We start from the raw sequence: 19,281 nt of genomic DNA on the forward strand, positions 1-19,281 counted from the left end.
AAGAGAACAACAAAAAAATGAATTACCATCACTCCTTCCCTGATGTTTAAAAAAAAAAAAAGATCTTATTGTGCGGCGGGGGAAGCGAGGAATAGAGGCAGAGTGGGATAATGAAGTTACCCCAACGACTGGGGAAGGAAAGAATGAAGTGAGAAGGAGAGACGATGAGGAAGGAAGAAACTAGACACATGCAGAATGGTGAGGCAGAGGGAACTTCTTTTTTAAATTGTTTTATACGTGTATGATTGTAAAAAAACATATGAAGAAACAAGTGACGAAGGAATTAATAATAAAAAAAAGAGAGAATGCCTTTCCTCTAACATCACTTAAAATCCCTGCTTGTATAAAACAAACACACGCTGTATTGGTTGTATTATCACCTTGTGTGCTGTAGTTAAGCCTCCAATAAGTTTGACACCTGACTGAACCTCGTAGCCTCCCTCCTTCTCATCGTTTTGCCTCATTACCCAGCAGCCCAAATGGAGGACTGTTCCACGTCAAGGAGGGGGGGGGGGGGGGGGGAGGAACGGATGGAGAGGGCCTCCAGGCTCAGTGTCACTCCCATCAGCAGATGTGTCAGTGAATTTGACATATGTCTGATATGTATGTGACACACACACACATCCATAAAAAACACACACACACACACTTCTCAATGCTGCTTCGTAGCCAAAGGCCTACCGTTGGCTACTTCGTCATTTCACACACTTTAGAGCTGATGCCTCCGGCAGCCAGCAAGCCAAACACACACACACACACACACACACACACACACACACAGGCTCTGTGGGCACAAACACAGGATCCTAATCCCACTAACATGCTCACTTTAATGAGCAGCTCACAGACATGTATGGACATGTTTGTGTGTTTGTTTGGAATATAGGCCAACGTGTTTCCTCTGAATCACACAAATGGGTTGTGATTCCATCAGTATGGATATACGGTACACATGAACCAGTATGGATGAGCACGTTTGTTGTTTGCTGCCTGAACCACATGGTTATTCAGATCAGTGGTGAAACGAATCCGCCTCAATTTAGTTGCATTGTACGCTGTTTTCTAGCAAATCTTGGATAAAAAACGGTGACATGTGATGATTCAATAAAAAGAATGTATCATCATTTAATGTAAAAAAATAAATAAAAATGCCTCGATGCAGCCTCCTGAAGAAAGAAATTATTTTGGGAAATATTCTCATTCACAGTAATAGTTGAGTACATAACTCGGCATACAACTGTTCCCCTAAGTGCCTTCTGCAAAGGCACCTTAATGGTGGCCTGCAAAGGAGAGGCAAGCATCCTGCTATGATAACAGTATTATCTCTGTGTATTTATCTGCACATAACTTAGCTGGCACCTTAAACCAAGCGGCAACCTTTGGGTCGCAAAAGTGAAGCCAATATGCTGAAGTGAGTGAACTTGCATTCTTGTTCATTTCCATCAGGGGGCGCATCCTCAGTTTGAAAAGAGAAGTCAGATTGTATAGAAGTCTATGAGAAAATGACTCTACTTCTCTCTGGATTTATTCCCTCAGTAAACATTGTAAACATGAGTTCATGGTCTCAATCTCTAGTTTCAAGTCTTCTTCAATACAGCATGATGTTCATTTACTGCAGGGTATATATAAAGCAGGGTATGCTTTAGGGCGGATATGCCTCGTGAGACAGATTTCTTCCACAATGCTGTCACAGAGTCGTCACTCTTTCGTCTCATAACGTTATTAACCCTTTCACGTCGTTTTTTTTAGTTCATTTTATGTCGCCTAAAAACGTCTTACTCAGCGTTCAATTTAACTTAGCTCCATCCTCTTCTGGTTGCAAAAAATATATGTACAGTATATGGCAACGGACAAAGAAAATAACTCAACTTTTTACTTATTACTGTGAGCAATGCTGCTGTAATTCCCCACTGAGGGACTAATAAAGGATTATCTCTCTCTCTCTCTAAGTACTCAAAGTCCACAATCCAACGGGTGATGTCACAGTGACAACATCTACAGTCTACGAGAATTAGCAGCTGAAGCGAGCTGTAACACCACTGACATGCAGTATTCTCCCCCATTTATGTTGATATGGTTCGACTGTGGCTCAGTGGTGAGCAGGGTCGTACTTCAATCAGAGAATCGGCAGTTCGATCCCCGACTCCGCTAGCCCATGTCGATGTGTGCGTGGGCGAGACCCTTCACCCCAAAATTGCTGCCGTAGCTGTGCCTACGGTGTGTGAGTGTTAGTTACTGCTGATGTGCAGGTGGAACCTTAGCTCCTCCCATCAGGGTGTGAATGGGTGAATGATGTCATGTAGCGTTAAAGCGCTTTGAGTGGTTGGAAGACTAGAAAAGCGCTGTGTACAGGCCATTTACCAGGTCCATTACTAGTTAGCAAAGGGGCGCCTATTTTAGACGTCCAGTAAAAAACAGAGTTTATGTGTAACTGGCAAAACGGATGAATACAGGTCCGACATTCACGCAGCTTTTAGCTCTGATTAGGTCTCCACCAACTCGTGGAAAAGATATGGTACTCTACAGCTGCTAAATGCTCCGCTGTGTTCACCAGCTGTCTGCTGGTTGGTGCAGGCCTGGTAGAGCAAAGTGGCTTTATCACTGACGACAGCTACCTGCTGCTGCTCAAACCCAAGCAGATGAGAATGGTGAACCAAAGCAATGAAGTTGATGACCAGATAATCACGGGCTTGGATTCAAGCAAAGGCACAGATTTCTTTAAGAAAAATTAAATTACTTTCCATCTCTTCCTTCGTGATGCCAGAGATCAGCGGAGAAAAACAGGGAAATTGACTTTGATTTCAGAACATCCAGGACTGTATTCCAACCTTTGACACGTTTTTTGTTGGGTTTCAATATCTATTCGGGAAATCATTCATATAACAATTTGAGGGAACATTTTGGGGATCATTTTAGTCAGTTTTACCACTTCTCTTAGTGCTCAAAATGAGTGGCGTGCACAAAGACCACACTCATCAATAAAAACCCAACCAGCGGTATATCTATTCTGCTGCTTGTATCGGTGATTATCCTCGAGGTCGATCACACGTCTTCCTTTTCCATTGTAAAAATAAGAAAAGAGCATTTTGCCACACCGTTTGCCGTTCCCCTCTCACTTCCGAGTTTGCTCTAATTAAACGAGCTCTGGCTGTCCTTTATAAAACATCAGCGTCCTCATGACAAGTTAAACATCACTATTAAAGCTGAAGATTGAATTAAAAGGACTGTTCTTCCAGTCGGTAATAACCCCGGCTCTAATTAGCAGCAGGGCTGAATCTCCAAGACTGATTTGGTTCAGACGGATTTGTCTTTATTATTACCCGGCTGACATTCAGCTCTGCTGCCTTTACGTACACTATTTGCTGGGTTTATTCTCCCAAAAAAAGAATAACGACATCCAGCTGAACCTGTGACAGCTGATGAAGATGTGCAACAGCAAGATAAGCTAATACCGACCGATAAATGTGACTGAAGGTGTTCACTCTTTCAGTTCAATCAATCCCATATTGCCAGGAGCTCCGTGAGACAATCATCTCGTTGCTGTCAAACCCTCAAAACGGTTCCTCTCTCCGCTGCCGACAGCTGCCAGTGACCTCTGGTTGACCGGTCTTCCCGGTGGGTTCATCCAGCGAGCTCATCAGGAGTCCTGCTCCACGTCGCATCCGGGTCTTCAGCCACCGCCACCGGTGTCTAGACTATTGGGGAGGACGTTCGTCTACAGCCAGCGTGGTCGCACACAAATACATCAACGCATTACGTGGCGGTGGGCATGCAAACGTTGCCAATGAAAGTCAATTGGGATCCGTTTTCGCGTTGGGCGCGCCAAATAAACGCATTAAACAGTGAGAAAGGCTGCTTATGGTCGGCTGGAGCTGAGGGGGATGGGTCAAACAAAAACAGGACATTCAACTTGGAGACCAGTGTTCCGGTCCCACCGTGTTGTTGTGACGTGTCGACTGAGTTAAGTGGTTTTGTTGCCTCCACCTAACGTCTGTGTGAAATCTGTGCTCAGCGACAAGCAGAAATTAAACACAAGTGTCCCACGTCCAGGAATCATTGGATTTCATTTTTCACAAACTGCTGTGAGACGAGGTCACCGCAGCTCATGGCGTCACCACCCCTTTAAAGGGATGACATCATCACATATCACATATGTCTGTTGTGTCAAATGTCATATAACTGTTCCTGTTGTGCGCACTATGTCAAATACATTAATCGAATTTCTCTTTCAGCCTTCCTCTCAAATAACTCTTTGAACTAATGCTGGTTCAGCAAGAAAATGGGAGGGCAAGGCCAAAACCATAACCTTTACCATCAATGCTTTTGGTTTAGCTTATTTCATTCACCATCCAGTACTATGGAAGTCTACCAAGCTGATTACATTTGAGGTCATTTGTCTTTTTTTGCCCTGGTTTTTGCCTCCCTACAGGCTGCCCCACCATCTTATAGGTGGAGGGTGTTGGGGTCATATCCAGCCTGACAGGGAGATATTCTGCTAGCTCCTCTGCTGCATCTACTGTAGGTGTTTGATTTGCGCAAAAGCATGAAGGCATAAAGCAAATACAAAATGATCTCACAATGTAGCTAAATGTTATGTTGTGTTACGGCATTAATAAGTTTCAGTGGTGAAGTAAAGACTTTGACCTTATTGAGGCTCTAGATGAACAATCAGGCCATCACCAAAGTCGTGAGGATTCCTCCACTGGACACCTTGGATATCTGGACCAAATGTAATGGCAATCCATTCAATAGTTGTCATGGTATTGTGATCATCACAGACGCTTTTTCTCATTATTCTTCCCAAAAATCACAATTCCTTTTCAGACCTTAAAGCCATCCGGTTGAACATCTTTCTCTTTCATTTTTGTGCTCAGAAGACTGAGGAAACAGTCGTTGGGAAACGGCCGGTGAGGTCTGATTAACAGTCCCAACCTGGTCTGAATATGGGCCTCATATTTCCTGCGCATTTGAACTCGCGACACATAATCACACCGTCTTATTGGACCATCTATTCAAGAATTGTCATCCGGCATGCAACATAAAAAGCCCGGGCCCCTGACCTGCCTACCTGTGCGGCTCCATCCTCCTGCTTTTGCCGCATCTTGAAATATCAAATGCATATTTCACGTTTCTGCACAATGACCAGTTTAAAGGAGAGAAAAAAAACACAACGCACTCCATCTGAAGCTCTTATTGCTGCTACTAAATCACAGACGGCTGGCCGGACAAATTGGTCTGAGCAGGATGCAGAGGAACGCGCTGGAAGGAATACTCGACAAACAGGCCACACACACCCACACAGAGAGAGAGAGAGAGAGAGAGAGAGAGAGAGCTCTGGTTAAAAAGCCAATGGCTGCAGAGGTGATGAGCTCTCTTTTTTTCTTCTCTGAAGCGTAATGGAGTGTTTGCTATCGTGTTTACTAATCTTAAACATGTCATAAACAACGCTAATAGGGTCAGCTCTGCATGTCTAGGGTCAGTGCCAACATCAGCGAGAGCGAGCCGGGAAGGAGAATCACGCCTTGGCGTGATAAAATCCCCACCACCTCACAGCTCATGCACTTAGCGTCCTCAGTTTAAGCTATGCGCATGTTGTATATCACGTGCTACATAAAACTGTGAAGTGGAAAATATTGACTGTATGGCACCTGGTAAATGTCAAATATTGACATTTACAAGGACAATTATGAGGATAGAGGCGCAGACGTTTCTTACAAGTGTCGCACCGCAATAACGCTCAAGGTCAAAGTTCAGGTTGCCATTGGATACGCAGACTGTGGGGCTGTGAAGAAAGGGAGATACAAATAAATAATAAATAAACGTGTGTAATATTTACTTTGAAGGTTTTATAATAGTTATCCAAAAGTGCGTAAGGATTATCCACAAGGCGTGTTGGAGGGATGGAGTTCACCGAGTTATCACACCTCTCATCGAGCTTGTTGCAATTACAACCGCGCATGTGTGTGTACGTGTGTGTGTGTGTGTGTGTGTGTGTGTGTGTGTGTGTGTGTGTGTGTGTGTGTGTGTGTGTGTGTGTTTGTGCATTCTCCTCCAGCAAGCGCAGTGCGTCTAGACACGAAATCCAAGTGTCCGGCGTGTGCGTCAGCGCGCCTGACTCATTAGGACACATTAACAGTGATTTCATCGGGGCTGACGCCGACGTCTCCGTCTCATCCAAAATGAGAGAGGACGCGCTGACAGCGGCGCACGCACGCGGGAAACGGATAGCTCCTTTGAAAGAAAAAAAATAGTCCTAGCTGGAGACACAAGATTGTGTGTGTGTGTGTGTGGGTGTGTGTGTTTTCCTTTTTTCATCTCTCGATAACAGAATTGCAGCGTGACAAACTCAAAACCCCTAGCTTTCCGCCCAAGGCCACGTTAATTGCATTAATTTGCTCTGACAATTGCACAACAGGAAAAGAAAAGACAAGGGAGTGGGAGTGGGTCCGGGCTGGAGTGTGTGCTTGCGTGCGTCCGTGTGTGTGTGTGTGTGTGTGTGTGTGTGTGTGTGTGTGTGTGTGTTTGTTGCAGAACTGCTCTTGTCATTTTTCAGCGATGATTAAATTAGCAACAAGAGTTCTGTCTGGCTATAATCAATCATTACCCTCTCTCCCGTGCCAACCAATATCACCAAAACCATATTTCCCCCCACTTGAGGACAAAATGCTTCTTGATTGTGTGGCACACTTGTCTATAAATATATCGCACACATCGGCCGCTCCCCTCAGTATTGAGTTTGTGGTCTTTTTTTCTTTTTCTTTTTTACTTTATCACAACATGATTGTGTGTTGGGGGGGGGTGGCACATCTGAGTAAATGTGTTTGTCTGCAGTGTGTGTCCAGGGTTCTTCAAAGGAGTAAACATCTGTTTCAGTCTTTTGCGAGAGACAGATCAGTGATCTGAAGACAGCGAGCATTTGGACATTGTTCAACACATTATTGGTTATGTATCGATAATATTAAGATGCACCACTACAGCGGTGGCTCTCAACCTTGGGGGGGGGTGGGTACATGATTATAGGCGGTGCGCCACGATTCTTCTGCTCTAAGGTTATCAAAATAAGATTTGCAGATGTATAACCAAAATCCCAAGAACACACTGGATAATTTAATCCATTATAATTATAAAACCTTTTCAATGTTTTTGTCCAGACTCAAAAATAGTCGAATACTTAGGAGGCCACATTCTGTCAAAAGCCAGTATTAGTGCATTCTACATTTATTTAACCAGGCGAGTCATAAAGAACAATCATTTACAATGATGGCTACTCTAATATCATTAGTATTATACTTTATGCTATTTCCAATAATTCCAGAGCGTTGAGAAGTATTCAAGTTGCCGACGAGTTATCTTCATTACAGAAAATGTATTTAATCCAAAATACTAATTAATTTATTGTGCTTAATTGCTTTATTGGTGTTTGAGGGTGATGACATCAGAAAATATCTCACCTTTTCTTGGATACATGTGGGAATATTAAAAAAAGGGTAAAACAGGGAAGAATCGTGAGGAACAGCAACAGGAGCTGGTGTATGTACACAGAAGTACACGATTAAATGAATACAGAGTTAAATATAAAAAAGATGATGTCAATATTAAGAGTAATTAATGGTAGAGTGGGCTACTTTCCCACCAGTTCCATTCCATTGTTTCACACTATATTCATTTGTTTTGACAAATTGAGAAAACATGATAAAAAAATGTTTTCATGACTACTTCTGAAGAAGTGATGTCCCTCCCATTTGAGCTGCAGCAGTATAATGGTGCTGGTTAAAATGCAGGAAATGAAAAAAAATTACAATCAGGAGTCAAAACGATGTGATCGCGAGCTCCAATCACAGCAAATACAATCTGAACATTTTTGTGTCTATGAAAAGAAATGCAATAAACTTAGTGCAGCCACTCTGCCTGCGTGTAGGAGGGTTGTGGATTATGTTCATTGTTTTTTTCCTTGAACAGATAGCATGCAGTCCAGAGAAGTGAAGGTTCGTTGTTATGAGCATGTCACAATGACGGCCTGGCTTTACATCAGAGTTAGTTGAAAGCGTGGTGCGTCAATGGGAGACGCCGAGGGGGACTGAGTGGTCAGGGGAGTATGGAAGATTTTAATTATGACGTTAGTTCCAACATCCAGCAGCAAAACCCGCTGCAGACAACACGCTTGACTCAGTCCGCGGAGCCCCGGAGCCCCACCCCGGCTTGTGTATTGGTGTATTAATATTGGACGTGTCCATCTTGCACCGACTTCACTCCTTGGGTCCCCACCGAGTGTGAGGTGGATCGGATGAACGGTTCTCGAGATGTGTGAAGGACACACAGATACGTGAAAGCTATCGAGATGTGTGTACAGCCCGTTGTGCTGCCCCCTAGAGGCCAGAAACTGTTATTGAAAGGTGCAAAGTGAGGGTTTTAATCACGGTTTAGTCGAGGTTTGGACATTACAGTGGGTTTCCTGCCATCCTGGACTTTTTCAATAGCTAGCCAAGACTACGAGCTTTGCTTTGAGATTCCAAAACACAGCGGAAAAACACGTACGTTATTGAATGTTTCGCAGATTTGCTCTGCGTGAATATTTTAAGGATTTTTCAGATGCATTCAGCAAAAAAAAAGTTCATTATTGTGTCGATAAACTAAAGCAAATGGCGCTGCGTTTCTTTGAAAACACATTTGCTTTTGCATATTTTTGAGGAGAGGTTAGGTTGTGTCATCAGGTAGACAATTAAACGAGGAAAAAAGAAATGACCGCATATTACACAAATTCTTTACAATGATCTTGATCGTTTAACACAAATAAACCAAATCCTCTCCGTATTTATGAACCAATGGAGTAATGAATCAAATCTGTCGTTGACATGGTCCCGTTTTTAAACCATGTGCCGTATTTCAAAGTGTTTGATTATTCAGATCCCACGCGGCGTATTCCACGAGGCCTTTTATGACCCGAACTCGTCATTCCGGTCGCGGGAGCTTCTCTCTCTCTCTCTCTCTCTCTCTCTCTCTCTCTCTCTTCCCCCTCACACAAACACAAATCATTTAGTGCAACTAGTGCGTCCCGGCCGGCGCCGCGGCGCTCCCTCCTCCTGAACCCGCGCATAATGTCCCGTCAGAGCCCGTATCAACTTGATCGCTGTGTTCGGGGTCATTGCTGGTGGGTGATAGTCAGACAGGGGCCATTGCTCGCCGCGGTGCCGCGGTGATTTGTAAGCCGATTTGTTCCTTTATTTCCCCTGGCCATACTACATGCAGTCACAGGGCCTTTATGCTCGCAGACACGCACTCACACACACGGGCGCGCACACGCGTAGCGAGCAAAACACACAAAGGGCCCTCCCAGAGGACAATCTGTTCTGAATCGCATTACAGCCATTTCCCATTCTGTAGGTGGGGACCGGCCCCAGCAGAAATCAAATATTTATCATGTTGTATTAACCCCCACTGCTGCCCCTGCACGCTCACGCCAACACACACCACAGGTCCTCACATCGCCTCTACACACTGAATTCATTATCCTATTAGGCCATAGCTCAGGCACTGCGGCAGGGGTGTGTGTATGTGTGTGTGTGTGTGTGTGTGTGTGTAAACAGATGCACATACGTGTGTGTGTGTGTGTTTGTGTGGAATGCTCATATTGCCAGTAGCCTGCTATTGTTGGGTCGGTTGGCTTTAACGCAGTACATGTTATAAATGATATCGATCACATCTGGCGCTTCCATTGAGTCCACGTTCTGTCAATCCACGGAGCCACTAGCCGTTTTATTTGCTCCTGTTGTTTTCCAGCTGCCATTTTGAGGGGGTTTTTTTCTCTCCGACGTCATCCTTTAAATATGATGATGTTATGATGATCCTGTGATTTGTACTTGTGTTCATGTTGCGAGTCTGTAATTCTCTGCTATTACTCCCTATTTTGTCAAGTTGTAAAATGTGATCGTGTGATTGTTTGTTTTACAGTGAGAGAAGGGAGACTGAAGGGTCCATCTTTGCCAGGTTCTATCACACTTCCAACAACCGACACCGTGTGGTCAATAAAACCACAGCTCATTGAGAGGAACAAAATAAGTCACACAAACAGATAAACACATACACGTTTTTTTTTCTTTTAGAATGTATTAATTCATATTAAGTTAACAGAAGGACAAACTCAAAGGGTTGGGTCCAGAGGCTCAGACTCCATGCAGGAAGGAAGAATGCTGAGACGCAGCTTGTCCCATCGAGGACCTGGTGTTCCACCCTAACCGCCATCTTTCTGTAAGGGGAAGTCGCCGTATGCAGATATTATAGAAAATGAGAATATTTGCACGATCTCGTCTGGCCCCCACCCGGAGCCCTGATCCCAGTTCTATTGTCATGTCGGTGTGATGTCTGCATCATCTGACGTGTTAATATTTTTGGTATATTAGTATATTTTTAAATGGTGTCATAAGATAACAATCTGCTTCAGCCAAAAGAGTTAAAGTTTCATTTTCTCTCCACACTTCACTGTGGAGGACCGCCCAGACCCGTCATGAACTGTCAGTCCCCTGGGGGGACGCCGGGGCGATCTCGGTGTCAGTCGGGCCCCTAAACACTTTCTCTGTGTTCATTTAAGTTCTAAAGATACAATAAAATAAAATATAAAACGTTAGTTCTGGTTCGGCTGCCGAGTGCGTCTGAACGTCTATTGGATTTCTGCAAAGCGGACATTTAACTTCCTCTGGGAGAGAGAACGAGAGAGAGAGAGAGAGAGAGAGGACAACAAAGACAAACAAGAGGCAAACACATACAAACAGAGCTGTCCCCCCTTTTTTCTTTTGGGGACTCTTCTGCCTCTTCTTCCTCGTCACCTTCCTCGCTCCAGGAGCAGCATCGGCCCCCGTCGTGTTAGAATCAATAAGCCGGTTGTTATGGGGATCAAACTGCATCCGTTTTTGTGTCTTTTTTTTCTTCTTCTTCTTCTTCTTCTTCCTTATTTTCCGCCCCTGTGGCAGGTCAAGACTAATGCACCTTGTCACCGCATGTGATGATAAAGTGTCTTATTACCCAACAAGCAGGAATGTTAAGATTACTATGAATATCTTAAGGAATCAATCTGACTCTGGTTCAGTCTTTGCTGCTTTTGACCTAGATGGCTGAAATGTGTCTTTGACTGTGTGCCTCTGTGCACGCGTGTGTGTCTGTGTGTCTGTGTGTGTGTGTGCGTGTGTGTGTGTGTGTGTGTGTGTGTGTGTGTGTGTGTGTGTGTGCGTTAGAGGTTATGTGTTGCTCTGCTGAATGAAACATATTGAATCAGGGTTTTGTGTGTGTGTGTGTGTGTGTGTGTGTGTGTGTGTGTGTTTGTGCAGTCTGGTAACTTTTTCCTCCTCTTTGTCCTAAACTCTACATACTGGAGGGTAAAAAGACAATTAGAAGTGGTGAAAAACAACCGCAGCGTCTCTCCCGCCAACATCCATCTCGGCCCGTCGCCAACCCCTCCCCTTCCCCCCCCCCCCCCCCCCCCCCCCCGTTAGCTACGAGGTGTTGAGGACGGATTTATCGATGTAAATATTTTGACTCCTTGACTTTCGAGATAACTCCGACTTTACGAGGTAATATTTCCTCCCGTTCCTTTTTTTTTTACATTAGGTGAATATTGCACTTAAAAAACTCCACCATTTAATTATTTGCGCCAGCCCAATAAACATGACTTTACGGCGTCCATAAATCAAGCAAACAAAAACACACTTCACACTGTTAATCTCACGTATCCCGCTATAAAGCGCCGTCAATAAAACACACGCACGCACACACAAAGAAGAAGAAAAAAGACGTGTTTAACACCAAATGTGTGGCCCTGAATACTTTAAGTAAGTGTAATAAATGCGGCGAGCGCGGCGCGTAAATCTCACACGCCGCATGTTGTTAATTTGATACATTAGGCAATAATTTGTTATGAATAATTGTTTATTAGCCGGACCATCCCGGACCAAGCCCTGATGATATGTACTTTGCAAGTTTTAAGGGGAGGCTCCAATCGGCGTGTAACTTTCCAGCGACGGGAGCGTTTATTAAAAGGAATTATTGCCATTTAACTGTTCGTATAATTCAAAACAAGCCATCGTTAAAAGTTTTTTTTAATTGCCCCTTTAAACATGGATTTGAATACCGGTACTGCAGGATATTTCAAAAGTGTGGGAACATGTAAGCATGGAGGGCTTTGTATAAGAGCTGTCATCAGATTTCCTTTTAAAAGTATCCCATTTTAACAAATGAACTCTTGAGTGCGTACAGGGCCCTGTTTTGGTCGTAATGGAATGGAAAACAAATGGAATCTGCCAACCATGATGTTTGCAAATGTGAACCAGTAGCCCACATATGGCCCCGCTCTCCGCTACCTGTTCACTTATTTATTAATTCGCTTCATTTTATTCACCCGCTCTCTTGATCAATAAGTCATTAATTTCCCCCGCTGAAGGGAAAACAGGCGCCGTAATGTTGCTAACGTCGCTCCAGCCTCTGACTCTTTTTCTCCTCTTCTCGTCTGAAAAACGTCAGATTTGAATTTCGAAGCCAGAGAGGGGAGACGATAAATAGATGTGCCTCGCCTCCATTTCCCCGGGAGGAGGGCGTCTTTCGGCCCCGCTCCTCCTCGCCGACAGCGGACAGCACCTCGGGGTGATGTTGCATTTGTTCTGGAGGCGAGCCAGGGACGGAGGACTCTGGATCGAGTTACTGTTTAGTCAAGTAACTCTGAAAGGTGGAGTCTTTGTTTTGTTTCCTGTACTCACTTTCAACTTCTTCTCTCTTTTCTTTCATGGACACGCAGGCTTACCGCCAACCAAACTCCTCAAACGGGAAGTAAAGATGACGATTTTGTTTTATTTTGGGAATCCAACTTCAGCTTTTGATGCCATTGTTACACTTTCTCCCCATTCCGTGCGTTATTTTGCTTTTTATGTCATTTTCTGATTTTAAATGAGGGACAAGAAGTCTGATACTGGTAACCATGTTGACAAACGTAATTTGATCATAGTCAGGTATACGTATTGTTTAGTCTCTGGTTGATTTAAAGAACAACGAAGATGTTATTCTTCTTTTATTGTGAAAAACACACTGATAGCCTTCTTCCTGACTCCCCCAACCCCTGCCTGTGGCTCTCAGCCCCAGGACCCTTGATTCCCCATCAAGACATCAATCTTTAAAAGTGTAGACAAATCTATTAATTTTTTTATTAAAGGCTCAGTAATTTCCACAAAAAAAAGCTGGACACTTGTTTTGTTCGTTTGTGCGTGCGTTTGTTTGGGGACTATTTTCATGAGTGGATTAACACATGTTTAGTGCTCACTTATGGAGCCAAATCCAGGACAACAGTTTTGATCATTTGAAAAAAAATGATCAAAACTATTGGTCTGGATTTGGCTCCATACTCACGTGAGTATTTCCAGCAGCAGTGATGTGATTTTAATAGTTTTTGGACACCCGTGGAGCTCTTTGGCTCAGAGACGAATGCGATACATCAGGATGTTAAACACACACAAAAAGTTAATTGTTCCTGAATTAATGTTTATTTTATTTGGTTTATTGCTACATTACCTATAAAAGTAGTGAACACCGCTCAATTAAAATGGGAGCACCACCGTTAACAACACACACACACACACACACACTTTTGCAAACCCAGCGCTCTCCACCAGTCCCTCCCTAACAACATGATTCATATTTTTGATGTGCCCCAGATAGATCATCAAGAAGCAATATTCCCCCCCTCCTCACGTGCTAGTGTTACTATGCCGTGTTGCTGCTGCTGCTCTTGGTGCCGGTGTGCTTCTGGTGCAGAGGTCACACTATTTTTCTTTCTCCGGGTCGAACCGAGGCTGGGAGATTGGCCCGTGCACCGGGGAGTGAAATCACACCGGAGAGGAAGGAGAATCGGATCAGCGAGCAGAATAAAGCAGCGACTCCAAAAGGGAAACGGCCGGGGAGAAGAAAGCCAGCCACATGGTCCGCCTCTCAGAGGGTTAGCTGAATATATATGTATATATATATATACATATATATACATACATATATATACATATATATATATACATACATATATATACATATATATATATATATTTATATATGTATACGTATGTATATATATATATATATATATATATGTATATTTATATTAAAGGAGGGGTGGGGGGGAGAAGGACTGTGATACATATAACTATATATATTTATATATGTATATATTTAAATATATATATATATATGTATATATATATATATATATATATATATATATATATATATATATATATATATATATTTGTATATATTTATATTAAAGGAGGGGTGGGGGGAGAAGGACTGCGATACATATAACTACAGGCTGCCGTTTTGTTTGCTCACTCTCATGGCAAAATGGAGGACATACATCGTCTCTTATTGCCTGAAAAAAAAAGAAAAGAAGTGTGGGGGTGTGTGGGGGGGGCCACAATGCAATTCCAGTTGCCCTTGGGTGTGGCATGACGCTGGTCACTCGGGGAGTGTGCTGCAGGAGTCACATGGCTCAGATGGATCGCATCAATTTGCCAAAAAAATAATACCCAACTCTTTCTCTTTCTCTTCATACACTCCTCCTTCTCTCTCCCTCGTTCTCTCCCTCCTCTGAGCCCTCAGTCCATCATCACATAATATAAGAGAAGAACAAAATCCACAGGCTGACCTCTCTCTTCACACACACTTTCTCCCCTTTTTCAACACATTTTCCTCGTCCTTTCTTGTAACATTTACTTTTTCTTCTTTCCTTTATTTTTTAATTTCTCCTTTTCTTTATCTCTGCACAACAACAATTGTACGTGACCATCAAATCTAATAACTGATCTAATTTTTCTCTTCTCTAAATTTCATGACTGTCCATTTCCTTCAGCGAAATGCATCTCAAATAGGTTTCCCCGGTATTTTAAGGAAAGAAAGTAATGTTGACAAAGGACACCATCGCTCAAGGTTAATATTCCAAACAGATGATTGATATTAATAAAGGGGCAAAAAATATACACTAATATTAGTGTTATCAGCTTTGATATAAAAACCCTCAATAACAATTTGGTTCAGTTCAAATTCTCTATCTCTGTGTGTGTGTGTGTGCGTGTGTGTGTGCGTGTGTGTGCGTGTGTGTGTGTGTGTCTGTCTGGGCCTCTGTCACCGACCAGAAGGTCACTACTGCCACCCTGTGGTGATCTTTGGAATGGCACGAAGGAGCTCCACGCTGTAATACTGCTGCAGCTGAGGAGAGGAGGAAGTCTGAGCTCCCAAATGTTGGCAACAGTTGAGGGAAAAGTCTTCTTTCCATTTTAATTGGGACAAGGCCCAGGGACACAGTCTCTCAATCGGCTTCCTACCGTCCATCGTGGTGTCATACGCGGCGGACACAGATTTTCTACTTCTGATCATTTCAATAGAGTTTTTTCTGTGTTTCATGTGTAACTTGGACTGATGCTGATCTAGTCGTGAACATTTAACGCTGTGGAGAAATCTTCGAGATATGGCAGATCGATCTAACAGTCGGCAGCATCCACGATGGTATTTACGAGAGGCCTTTATACGTTCTGTATGGAGCCACTGAGGAGATTCATCCGTTTCATTTTTGTCTTCACATTCACAGTATAATACTTCGCTGAGAATAAACACGTGTGTGTCCCGAGCTTTGTGAAGTCAAGAAACCCTGATGATGTCGTTCAGGATGACCTCAGAAGGGCTCGACAGTAATGGAGGCATGGAGCTTGAATGCAGAGGGAGGGACGGGGTCAAGGGGGTTCTAATGAAAACATTATTGAGTTGCATTATGGGAAAAACATTTTTTTTTTGGGTGCTTTATCCACACAAGGGACTATTACAGGATACCTCCGACTTTATGGACGTCCACACATCTCTGGAGAACCATTGGAATTCAATGAATTATTAACAAGTAAAAGTTAAAAAAAATGTAAATTAAAAAAAAAGAGAAACAAACTCAAGGTCCATAGCTTTTACTCCGCTTTTCATGGTCTTCTTCAGGGGATGGAGTTCAGTCATGTGACCTCAGCATGGCAAATACTCACGTCAGCTGAAGAAGACCGTGAGATACAGTTGAAATCCCGTTTGCTTCTCCCTCTGCTACTCCACATCTCTGTGTGTGTGTGTGTGTGTGTGTGTGTGTGTGTGTGTGTGTGTGTGTGTGTGTGCGTGTGTGTGGGGGGGGGGGTCCCCTCACTCACTCTCTCTCACTTTCTCCTTCATTCCCATTCAATCAATCCCTACTCCTAGAGAAAAAAATAATAATAATAATAAACCCTGAAATAATAGCTTAAACTGAAGTATTACTTTAATACTTCAATTGAAATAACCTGGCTCCAACATTTTTGAAAAGGAGCCGGCTCCGTTGCCCGAGGCAACGCTGTAATGTGTGAGTGAGAGTATATGTGCTGTCACTTCAGATTAGAGAGCAGCCTGGCTGTGCCTTTGACGGAGAGGCAGCCGGGTAATAGAAGGTGGAAGGGATTACAGTTCATGAGAAGCACGTATGAATGGACACAGGCGACAGTGAAAGATGTCATGTTCAGCAATGGCTTGTTTTACCTCCCTTTGGGCCTGAACTACATTGTGTGTGTGTGTGTGTGTGTGTGTGTGTGTGTGTGTGTGTGTGTGTGTGTGTGTGTGTGTGTGTGTGTGTGTGGTATTCAGAGATTGTGTTCTTTAAAGTCTTTCTCTCTCTCTCTCTCTCTAACATCTGCATTGTTTTTTTTTCTGTACATTTCACAATTTTCACAAACAACAAGCTATGAATCATAAAGCTCTGTCGGGCAATTTAGAGATGTTGGATCTTGGCTTGATTTCGACACATATCAGCTTACATCATCCTCCGGCCCGTCTTTGACAGAACAACCACGACATCATCCCGAGTGGACAACTAAAACGTCCGTTAGGAGAACTCTATCTCCAGCTGATCTGCCTCTCATGGAGCATTTGATAGTCACCTTTCACATTTTATTTATGGAATCCACACATGCAGAAACATCCGCATAGACGTATTGATTGTGCTCGAGCCTTTTTCAATTTCCCCCTTACAGAAGCATTAGTTTTCATGTTCTTCCTTCTCTTCCTAAAATAACATTGTGCAGGACTTAGGAGGATCTGTTGGCAGACGTTGAGTATAATATTAATGTGTTTTCTTTACTGTATAATTGGTTGAAAATAACGGAACATCTTACATTACAATGAGCCGTTTATATGCTTCGGCACCCCGGGAGTAGTTTCAGGTGGCGGCAGTCTACTACCTCGCCGCTAGATGTCGCCAAATCACGCACACTGGCCCTTTAAGGCCCTTTAGCTATTTCTCCTTTATGCTAGACGGGATTTAGATGATAATGATTTACCTTATAAACCAGAAAAGGGTGAATAAGAGTCATCCTCCCAAAAAAAAAAAGAAGAAAGCCAAACTGAATATGAAGTGAGTTAGACGGTAATGACCATAAGCAAGAGAAGAGACACAATGCCAAATATCCTCATACATACAGGGTTGGTATTGTATTGTCATGTAGAAGTGGGGTGGAATATGAAATCTTTGGACCTCATTGAACGAACACACCACATGCACGCACGCACATATGCACACAAGCACACACACAATTATGGATCAGAGTCTGAGAAAAAACTCATTTATAGAAAACGGCCTTTAAAATTATGACATTGTAAAGACACTGCAGGTGAATAAGGTAAAATAATAAAACACATTTCACCATGAAACTTCTGCAGTTGGTTACTGACATCAAAGTTTTCTGAAATATTGTGTTTAATATGCAAATGAGGCATTATCTAAAGACACATTTTGTTGAAATTAGGAAAAATCTACAGATGCAAATAAACAAAGTATTACAATAAATACCTTCCATCTGCATTATGGACGTGTTCCTCTCCACTATCTGAAAGGATACATGGAAGCGAAATAGCCAAACATTGAAAAAATGTACCAGAGCATGAAAACACTTCTTTATATCAGCTGTAACATTGATTAAAATTAATAACTTCACTACTGCACTACACTGGTAAATGATTGCTGTAATATTGCATCTCTTTCATATGAATAATTAATTGTATGCCTCCTTTATCACACACCTGTGCACAGTCTTCAACAAATATCACCAGCAGAGATTTTTTAACATGTTGTTGAATTCCTTCATTGTTCCAGTCTGGATATGGTGGAAATACGTGGCCTGACCATTGAGCCTGTGGTGGTTAATGTGTACAAGACCATGGTTAATGATCATACGTTAGTTAAATGAGAAACATGTCTCTGCTTCCTCTTTGCCTTCTTGTGTATTACTGTAATCTGCACGCAGGGAAATACATAATGAGGTGTAATTACAATAATGTTATTTTCATTTTGAGACAAAAAAAAGTGCTCTGCTTCCCAAATGTCAACGTTCTTCTCACTCATGCTTCACTGTAGGAGAACAAAAGATAAGACAGAGAGTTGTAACAACTTTAGTTTCTTAATTTGTAGTTTCTGTGTCATATTTTAGTGTTGTAGAGGAAATGTAATATAGATTAAGCTAACAAATCTTTTAGAGAAGCAGTCAGTATTCCTCCGAAGCCAAACTATTCACACACATATATATATATATATATATATATATATATATATATATATATATATATATATATATATATATATATATATGTGTGTGTGTGTGTGTGTGTGTGTGTGTGTGTGTGTGAATGATGGACACATTTAATTGGCTTAATTTATCGCCATATTTTATATAATATTACTTTAGTACTTAATATTAATATATTGAAGTCTTATCTATCATAATTGTTGGCGGTTTCAGTTCAAGTGTGTGAACTAAAGTGATGTTATTCAGCTCTAGAGTCACTGAAAGGATCTCCTCTGCATGTTTTTTTTTTTTTCTGGCCCTTAAATTAGGTTGTAAACACTACAAAAGTGTGCATAGTTACTTATGTATGTCCTTCCTTGAAATTTCATTTACCATAGCTTTGTATTTTCCTATTTTTATTCCCTTACTTGATCTTTATATTTTTTTCATGTCAGAGATATTTATACATTATAGCCTTTTTTTATTACTAGCTTGTTTGAATCATTAAACGTATCTAAAGCGTAGACATTTAGCTTAAGGGGTTGCCCTTAAGACTGTCCTCATGTGAGTCAGTTTGGCTGATTCCCATTAAAAGCTGCATTACTTTTGAGAATAAATATAAACTGTACCCTTTTCTGCTGTCCGAATGTTTGAAATTGTGTAAATAATTTAGAACATCAACTTTGTACATTATTTTTAATAA

The sequence above is a fragment of the Cyclopterus lumpus genome, chromosome 3 (genome assembly GCF_009769545.1).
Source record: "Cyclopterus lumpus isolate fCycLum1 chromosome 3, fCycLum1.pri, whole genome shotgun sequence".
NCBI classification, from domain to species: domain Eukaryota; kingdom Metazoa; phylum Chordata; class Actinopteri; order Perciformes; family Cyclopteridae; genus Cyclopterus; species Cyclopterus lumpus.